At 43.4% G+C, this 9742-nt stretch overlaps 1 long non-coding RNA gene across 3 annotated transcripts in view; it reads right to left on the bottom strand.

Annotated features, from left to right (window-relative positions):
• The window catches only part of LOC112550890, a 22738-nt gene extending 13002 nt beyond the window's left edge, over positions 1-9736 (bottom strand). For all 3 annotated transcript variants that reach the window (XR_003094956.1, XR_003094958.1, XR_003094955.1), the window contains exons 1-2: positions 7611-9736; positions 6548-6628 (exon numbers count right to left, since the gene is read on the bottom strand). This is a non-coding gene — a long non-coding RNA (uncharacterized LOC112550890). The remainder of the gene's footprint in view (positions 1-6547; positions 6629-7610) is intronic.
• Positions 9737-9742: the final 6 nt, after the last annotated feature.

Genomic DNA, 9742 nt, shown 5'->3' with positions numbered 1-9742 from the left:
TTCTCCCTTGTCCAGGTGATAGGTCACCTGGTCGTAGAAGGAAATGAGATTGGTCAAGCAAGACCTACCTGCAACAAACCCGTGCTGGCTATCCCTTAAGATGTTGGCGTCGGCCAGTCCATTAAGGATGGCCTCTTTAATAAACTTTTCTAAGATCTTCCCCGGGATAGAAGTCAGGCTGATGGGCTTTGCATCCTTTGCTAACTAAAACTCCAGTTGCACTTTGGACTTCCTGATTGTATCTCTGCATGCTTGAGCTAATACTCTTATACTCCTCCCTAGTTGTTTGTCCAAGTTTCCACTTCTCATAAGCTTCCTTTTTTGTGTGTTGGTTCACTGAAGCCAAACTGCTAAGCCAAACTGGTCTTCTTCCATACTTGCTAGTCTTTCTGCGCATCACAATGGTTTGTTCCTGTGCCCTCAGTGAGGTTTCTTTAAAGTACAACCAGCTCTCCCGGATTCCCTTCCCCATCGCACTGGCCTCCCAGGCCACCTGTGAGTTCCCTGAGCAAGTTGAATCTGCTTTTCTGAAGTCTGTATTCTGCTTCTATCCTTCCTGCCTTTCCTCAGGATCCTGAACTCAATCATCTTGTGGTGGCTACTGCCCAAGTTGCCATCCAGAACTACATTCCCCACCAATTCATCCCTGTTTGTGAGCAGCAGGTCAAGAAGAGCATAGCCCATAGCTGGCCTCTTCAACATTTTCCAAAAACATTGGATTACCTGTGCACAGCTGTATTGAACTCTCAGAAGCTGTGAGGGTGATTGAAGTCCCCCATAAGAACCAGGGCCTGTGATCAGGATACTTCTGCTTGCTGTTTAAAGAAAGCCTCATCCAGCATATCCTCCTGGCCTGGTGGTCTATAGCAGACCCCCATCACGACATCACCCTTTTGTTCTCCCCTCTGACCCCTAACCCAGAGACTTTCAAATAGGTCCATCTCCAGTTTCATATTGGAGCTCTAAGCAATCACAGAGCTTTTTATACATGAAGCACAATTCCTTTTCCTCTTCTCCCCTGCCTGTCCTTCCTCAACAGTTTATATCCATCCATACAGTGCTCCAATCATGCAAGCTCTCTCACCAAGTCTCTGTTATTCCAATCATGTCATACATCTCTTGAAGATGAAAGAATGCCATTGATTCATAGTTGTGTGACCATGCAAGGACTTTCAATTCTTCCTGTTTGTCTCCCAGGCTCCATGCATTTGTGTACAGGCACCAGAGGTGACTAGCCACTTACCTCAGAGCATTGGTCTCCATTTCCTGGCGAACCTAGTTTAAAGACCTTCTCACTAGGCTAGCAAGCCTATCTAGATGCTCTTCCCTCTCTTTGTCAGGTGGATCCTGCCTCTTCCTAGCAATCCTTCTTCTTGGAACAACATCCTGTGGCCAAAGAAGCCAAACCTCTGCTTGTAACACCATCTGCTCAGCCATGTATTGATCTGCAGGATGCATCTGCTCTTGCCCAGGTCCTTCCTCCTGCCTGGAAGGATTGAGAACACCACCTGAGCCCCTGTCCCTCTTCACTCTTGCACCGAGAGCCCTATAGTCACTTTTAATCTGCTCAGGGTCTCCCTTGGTCGTATCATTGGTGCCTACACAGATGAGCAGCCTGGAGTAGTAGTCAGAGAGCTGGATAAGTCTTGGTAATCCCTCCATGACATCCCTGATCTGAGCTCTGGGCAAGCAGCAGACCTCCTGTGATAACAGGTTAGATCGGCAGATAGATGCCTCCATCCCCCACAGAAGGGAGTCTCCAGCCACCACTACCCATCACTTCCTCTTGGTGGCAGTGCCTTGGTGGCAGTGGTCTTCTCCAGCATTGAATTGGTGACATTCTTATGGTAGGGGATGCTTTGGAGCCTTGTCACTTCCTTCTGTAACTCTCTTACCTGTTCCCTGGCAACTATCAGGAGGCATCATTCACATTGCCCCCACCTGGCGGTTACTGGAAGGAAACTGCAAGCCACTGGAGAGACACCTCACAGGTACAAGAAGAGGAAGAGTTGGCATGGGCAGTGGCTCTGGTATTACAATGTCCTCCAACGTCTCAATCCACTGCCTCTTTCTTCCTGCCCCTCTTCCCAAGCAGACCTTCCCTAGCAAAGTGCCCTGTAAACTGGCTTGTTCTCCACTGCTTAGTCCCAAAAGATTCCCTTGTCCTTGTTTCCTCTTGCCAAACTTACAGTGAAGGAAGGTGAGAGAGTTTCCAGGTAAATGCCCTAGCAATTTGGTGACTGTCAACTGTTCAATGTTCCTCCTCCATCCAATAAATTTGTGTTATGCCATCAATGTATTGATGTGGCTGCAGTCATAGGGGTGCTGAATGATGAATCTCACCTGTGTTTAGTTAGGCCTGGATGGCAGATTTAGGAAGCCTTGTATGCATATATCAAGTAGGAGCTTGCATGCTGTGCAAGTCAGTGACGGTGAGCCCCTCACAGCATCATCCTCTTAGTGCCCAAGTGCACAGGGACACACTGGTCACTTCCTGACATGCTGTTACTCAGCTATAGGGCCTCTGTAGTACATGGCACCTGTTCAAAGAGCGTTGATGTCTCCTCAGCATTGAAGCCTTTCCCAGGCAGGTGGAGGCAAGAGGAAGGGTGATGAAGTGCTGCTTATTGTGGACACTGCATCCTAGCTGGGTTACTCTTGAGCACACTCTATTGTCCTGGCCACTCTCAATCTCCAAACTTGGAAGGATGCTGGAAAGTGCAACAGCGGCTGTTCCCCAGCATGTGGTCTCAAGCCCACCAGAGACTGAGGTGAGCAGAGCATCACAGGGACACCCTGGATCATCTTTGCCAGAGTATTTCTGGGTTTGGCATGTATGTTTGGGCAGGCTAAAAAGAGACGTTTGCTCTATCATGTGCTTGGATCTCCTTGTGACAGTCAGATTGCCTTTGAATTGTTTTTAATTTCAGGCTTGATATTAGAACAGGGGTCTCAAACGCACCTTGTGACCCTGGCCAGATCATATGGATGCATCTCTGACTCCAGCGGAGGGTGCACGTTAGCAGCTCCAGCCCTGGCTCAGCCTGGAGCACACAGTGGTAGTGAAGAAAAGCAGGGCAACCAGGGCTGTATAAGCCCTCTGCATCTTTCCATCAGTAAGAACAATGTCCATCATGTCTACCCCAGGGACCCCAAATTCTGCAGTAGGCCACAACCTTCAATAGTAGCCTGGTAGACCAGGAAGAGCAGTTCTGCAGGCTGTATGTTTGACACCCCTTATTGAAGCAATAAGCCACACTCGTTGCATGGACTATGTGGCTGAGTCAGGTACAATGGAGAGGGAAAGGACAGAATAATAATGTAACTAGAAATAGATTTGCTGCCTCCTGGAGGTTTTGTGGCTTAGCAGAGGGGAACCACATTAAAGAGATTGCAAGTCTGTGATGTGATGACTCGGCTACCACTAGCAGATGGCAGACTCCTGATGCACAACTGCATTTTCACACCTAAGCTTCTTAAAATGTTCTCAACTATGTCAGCAACAAGATCAGGGGAAGTGTGGGTCCTTTACTAAATGGGGGAGGCAACTTAGTGACAGATGATGCAGAAAAGAGTAAAGTACTCTGACTTTTTCATCTCAGACTTCACAGGCAGGGTCAGCTCCCATATTGCAGCTGGCAGCACAGTTTGGGGAGGAGGTGAGCAACCAACGGTGGCAGAAGAACAGGTAAGGAACTATTAAGAAAAGCTGGACATGTACAAGTCCAGGAGCTGGACAGAATGCACCTGAGGGTGCTGAGGGAGTTCGCCAATGTGATTACAGAGCTGCTGGCCAGCATCATTGAAAACTGATGGCAATTGGGAGAGGTCCTGGACAATTGGGAAAAGGCAAATATAGTGCCCATCTTTAAGAAAGGGAAGAAGAATCCACAGAACTACAGATGGGTCAGCTTCACCTCAGTCCCTGGAAAAATCATGGAACAGGTCCTCAAGGAATCCATTTCTAAACACTTATAGAAGGTGATTAGGAACAGTCAGCATGGATTCACCAAGGGTAAGTCATGCCTCTCCAAACTAATTGCGTTCTGACTAGGTGCCTGGTTCTGTGGGCGTAGGGAGACTAGTGAATGTGGTATACCTTGACTTTAGCAAGGATTTTAATATGGCTTCCCACAAAGTTCTTGCAAGCTAACTAAGGAAGTATGGGTTGGATGACTGGACTGTAAAGTGGATTTAAAACTGGCTCGATTGTTGGGCTCAGAGGGTAGTAGTCAATTGCTTGATGTCTAGTTGGCAGCCGATATCAAGTGGAGTGCCCCAGGGGCTGGTCCTACAGCTGGTTTTGTTCAGTATCTTCATCAGTGACCTGGAAGATGGTAGAGTGCACCCTTAGCAAGTTTGCAGATGGCACCGAGCTGAGGGGAGCAGTAGATACACTGGAGGGTAGGGCTAGGAGGCCTCACCAAATTGGAGGATTGGACCAAAAGAAATCTCATGAGTCAGTAGGGCCAAATGCAATGTCCTGAATTTGGGATGGAACAAACCCATGCACCACTACAGGCTGGGGGCCAACTGTCTAACCAGCAGCTCTGCAGAAAAGGACCTGGGGGTTACAGTGGACAGTAAGTTGAATATGAGCCAGCGTGCCCTTCTTGCAAAGAAGGCTAATGGCATACTGAGCTGCATTAGTAGCAGCATTGCCAGCAGATTGAAGGAAGTGATCGTTTCCCTCTATTCAGTACCAGTGAGGGTGGAGTTTTGGGCCCCTCATTACAGAAAGGATGTAGACAAATTGGAGAGTCCAGTGTGGGGCAACATAAATGGTTAGGGACCTGGGAAACATGATTTCTGAGCAGAGGCTGAGGGAAGTGGGCTTATTTAGTCTGGAGAAGAGAAGACTGAGCAGGGATTTAACAGCAGCCTTCAACTACTGAAGGGCAGTTCCAGAGAGGATGAAGTTAAGACTGTTCTCAGTGGTGGCAGATGACAGAACAAGGAGCAATGGTTTCAAGTTGCAGCAAGGGAAGTTTAGCTTAGATATTAGGAAGAACTTTTTCACTAGGTGGGTAATAAAGCACTGGGATGGGTTACCCAGAGAGGTTGTGGAATCTCCATCCTTAGGGGTTTTTAGGACCTGGGTAAAGAAAGCCTTGGCTGGGATGATCTAGTTGGGCATGGTCCTGCTTTGAGCAGGGGGGTTGGTTTACATGACCTCCTGAGATCCTTTCCAGCCCTAAATTTCTACGGTTCTATGTGCCTCCTTGCAGTTCAACTGAAATCAACAACCTCATACAACACTGTTTGGCATACCCTGTCCTTATTGCTGTTAGTGAGACAACTATGGAAACATCAGTGGCTCACCAGTGCCCAGTGGCTATACCTGTTCCTAGAGAGCTTCTGGGCAGTGGCTTATACCAACAATATATACAGGAAGCCTAAGTATGTGCATGTATAAATCAGCTTATTTCCCATTCCACTGCCCCCTGCCTATAGCAAAATCCAACTGCGCAATTAAATCATGTGGATTCTCTGACTGCACCTCTCTCTCCTTTCTTAAGAGGTTGTTTCTTATGAAAGGGAGATCAAGAGCACTAGCACCATCCAGTCCCATTGCTCCATTCTGCAGGGATTTGTAATGCTACCGAGTCCCACTATTTGGTGTGTCCCCTGGAGGAAACTAAGACCAAGGAAAAAGGCTAGTAAAGGGATAACTGAGCAAAAGGAGTATGAGCAGAAAATGGGATATGTGCTCTTCCCTCCAATACAACTGCTCCTCCCTACCTTGTCAGTCAGGCAATGGCTGCGTACATTCAAATAACTTGGAAGAATTTTCTCAGGATTGTTCTCCTGGTACAGAAATTTATCCAAAGCTGTGTGTACAGGCATTTGAATGTGGAGGCCCAGAAGAGTGATGCTTCCAGTGCTGACACTGTACCCGGGGTGGGGCTTAGCCTGCTTGGTGACAAATGGCAGAAGTGCAAAGGGTAGCTCTGATTGGCTGACCCAGACTGCTTAGGATCAGCCTGTGTTTCCCTGCAGCACAGTGTGCAGATTGTGAAGGGGGTGCTGTGCTCCCAGCTGGAGCAGTGGAATCCAGAGAGTGACACACAGTCTCCCCGTGGGGAACGTTGGAGGACTATGTTCTCCTTTGGGAGAAGCCAGGGCAGGTACAGACATTCACTCTCCCAGGAGAAACTCTCCTGGGAATGATTTAACCATGGTTATTGCCATGCAAGCACAAGTCAAACAGAGTCTCTGCCCCAACGAGCTTCTCCCATAAACATAAGACAAATGACAACAATAGCACCTGATTTCATTACATACAAAGGGAGATCTCTCAAGAGGAAAACACTTAACAGCACACCATATTACAATCATGCTTATAAATTACCTCTGAACTAAAGCCAAAGCTGCATAGCCAGCCCTCTTTTCACATGGGAATAGGGGACAGACCTCTGAGGTGGATGGTTGTTTCTCTGGTGCCAGTATCTTTACTTTTGCTACTCAGCCTTCAGATTTCTTCGCATCAGGGCCAATAGCCAAGAATACAGATTTACAAGCGTGCAGAGAAGGGAAAATAACTGACCTGTAATTCTCCTGCTTTCAAGATGTCAGCTGACAGGATTCTTGGTGCTTGGTCCCTTTGTCTTGGCAGGAAGTGGGGTTGCTTGGAGTTAAGACACAGAGGTGGTTATTCTATGAACCAGTATCTTTTAAAAAAATAAGCTGTAATATGATCATTCATAGACATCTCAATATTAAGCTGAACCTATGTCACTTTGAAGTCAGGCCATTTTAAAACAAATATTGCTCCTTTGCCAGAATAAAAAGCAATGACAAACTGATGATACTCATTTACATTTGCTATGCTCCTGAAATGTAATACTGATAATCCAGCTATATCAACCTTAGTTCCTCAGCATTTTGAACGGAATGAACTAGTTTCACTTTTTTCCAAGTGCTAATGTAAAACTGAGGTGAAGTGTAATCAAAACTACAAATGACAATTTTGCAGAAAGACAAATTCTTAAGTATTAAGAGCCCAATCCAAAATCTTTTGTAATCAACAACAGTCTTTCCATTGTCTTTAATGAATATTGACTCAAACTTTAAGTAACTCCAACCAAAAAATACGTATATGATTTTTCAACAGATAAATGCTTGATATGCAATATTTTATTAATGTATAAAATATAGAAATTAATAGGTTATCCATCAAGTTTGACTTTGTGACGCTGGGTTTACATCTGAGATCTTGGAGCTGACAGACTTATTCACACCACCAGGCTACCCCAAAGTGCTATGTTTATATTCCAAGACAAACAGGCAACCATTATAATAAGGAATACCAAAATAGAGAAGATAAAAGACTTGATTTAACTGTATAGCAGTATACACATTTACATTTCTAAGGTAGCTGCATGGAATCCAGCAACTGTTTTTCAGCATGTACATTTGATATTGATTGTTCTCTTGAACACATAGTTATACAACGTATTTAATGATTAAGCAAATGTACTACAAAATCCTAGCATAACAGTACAGAATAAACATCACAACTGTACAGCACAGATTAAAAAAAAAATCCCTTGATATTTGACAAGCAGTACAGCCAAACAAAGGCCAAAGTCAAACATTTTTTTTTTTACCTTTTTGAAAATGGGAAGAATGTGAAGTAGTTGACTGTAATGAAAATTTTTCCAGACACTGGAAAAGGCATTTAATAGAAACTAAGAGAGTGACAAACAGAAAAAGGCAGATTTAGTTAACTGTATGGATAGCCCTCAAAATACAGGATGCTTCCTGTAGTATTCACAATGACAAACAATGGAATTTCCAGCACTTCCAGAGGAAGATTTTTCTACAGTCCAACAGTCTAAATTTTTCCATTGCTTGTTTCACTTCATTTTTCCATGCTACATCTCCTTGGACCACCAGAAGAAATTCCACCTTGCATTTACATAGAGATGGTAACAAAATATTCTACTGTAATTTCTATTCTATAGCAATCAGGTAAAGCTAAATATAATTATTTTACTTTTTCCTCTCAAATTAATCCCACTGATTTTTTAAAATTAGTTTTTGTTAGTTGAACAATTCATAAATGCATCACTTAACTTGTATGTTGCAGACCCACACGGTTCCCCAGGTTGCTGTTTATTAACTTCACATTTAATAGGTAAAACTACCTAAGGCTGGGCCTAGAACAGTTAACTATAGACCCTAAGCCACAGGTGGGCTCCACTAATAGGAGCAGCACTGAAGCTTTAGTGTAAATGGTACTTGTGGCCTTAACCCTGTTATCTATTTTCATTGTTTACACCAAAAAAATGTAAATATCATAAGACCTGGCCTTGCTTACACTGAAGTTAGTGGTCTTGTTTACACTAGTGAACTTCATATCCCTAAATCCTTCACCAGATACATTTGCTGTGGAGCAATGTAGGCAAGGTTAGCTGATTTACCATCACATTGTCTAACCTGAGCACGCTCAAAATAAACTAAGGATTTCTAAATGATACATTTTCAGCTACTGTCACAGTAACTTCAGGAACACTCTGAGGCAGGAAGGGCAGAAAAAAAGTTACATAATGTATGCTGCTCTTCCTCAAAACCCATTGCCTTCCATAACCCAGCACTGACCTACATTACTCTGTCCAACCTAATTAAATCGATTTAGTTTAAAGGACTAACATATTTCTATCTTGTAAAAACTAGTAATCATATACCCTGAGTTTGTGTAAACTACTTTCCACTTTGTTTGATGTAATCTCTCCTTGCATCTTGTGATCTTTTATCTAACAATAAAAGATCACAAGACTTACTACAGTTAACCTGTCAGGCCTGGTACTAATGGGAGAAGTCACTTGAAAGTCACAGAAAGTGAAATCCTGGCTCTTGGAGTTGACGGGAAAAAACTCCTATTGATGTTGCTGCTGCCAAGTATCAACATTGCCTCGTATGTTTCCAATATAAGATCCCTTGAGTGATAACACCTAGGGAAGGGACCATTTCTTTATCATCTCCAAAACACAGCAAACATACTATATACAAGTATTGAATAATAGGCTGCAATTTCAGGAAGACAAAGATTATATTCTGTTGAATAATTACCATCTTCTCCACTAATTAAGTCTCATCTATTTTAGCATGACTGGAATTAGGTTATTTACTGTAATTAATGCAAAAAGCTCTTGTTAGACAACCCAATCATTTTTTAGAAATCAAGGGTTTTAATCTAATAATGTAATAAACTATTTTTTCCATCAAATCTTATAGCTGTCATTGGAAATCTCTGTAATAAACATACCACAGCACACTATTAAGCCTGACAAGGTCCCCTTTTCAGGAAAAGTAATTTTAATAGGAAAAAAGTGCACTCCATTTGATTTATTGATACAGTGGTTTAGCATTCTCTTTTATAGCCAGTGAAAAATATTTATATTAACAAATTCTGCTCTACCATTCCAGTGTACAATCTGCTATTTAAATTTCTTTGAATTGCTTCAGCTGTCTTCATCAATATACTATAAAATGAAAGACACCAGGAAATGTTCAGTCTTTTATTTAAAAACTATAAACAGTCACCAAAGTAAATAAAGCCATTCTATAACATAAACTGTTAGGTCTATATTGTTACTGCACATCCTACGGACACAGCAGAAATGGTGGTCAGGAGGTCTTCCACATTTTTGGATGCTAATAGAACAGGCAAGGCAATAGGCAGTTATAAATGGATACACTTCACGCTGGGAAAAAAAGACAATTTAAGGAAGTGAGC

The sequence above is a fragment of the Alligator sinensis genome, unplaced genomic scaffold (assembly GCF_000455745.1).
Source record: "Alligator sinensis unplaced genomic scaffold, ASM45574v1 scaffold147_1, whole genome shotgun sequence".
NCBI lineage: Eukaryota > Metazoa > Chordata > Crocodylia > Alligatoridae > Alligator > Alligator sinensis.
This window is presented reverse-complemented; position numbering and strand designations above follow the sequence as displayed.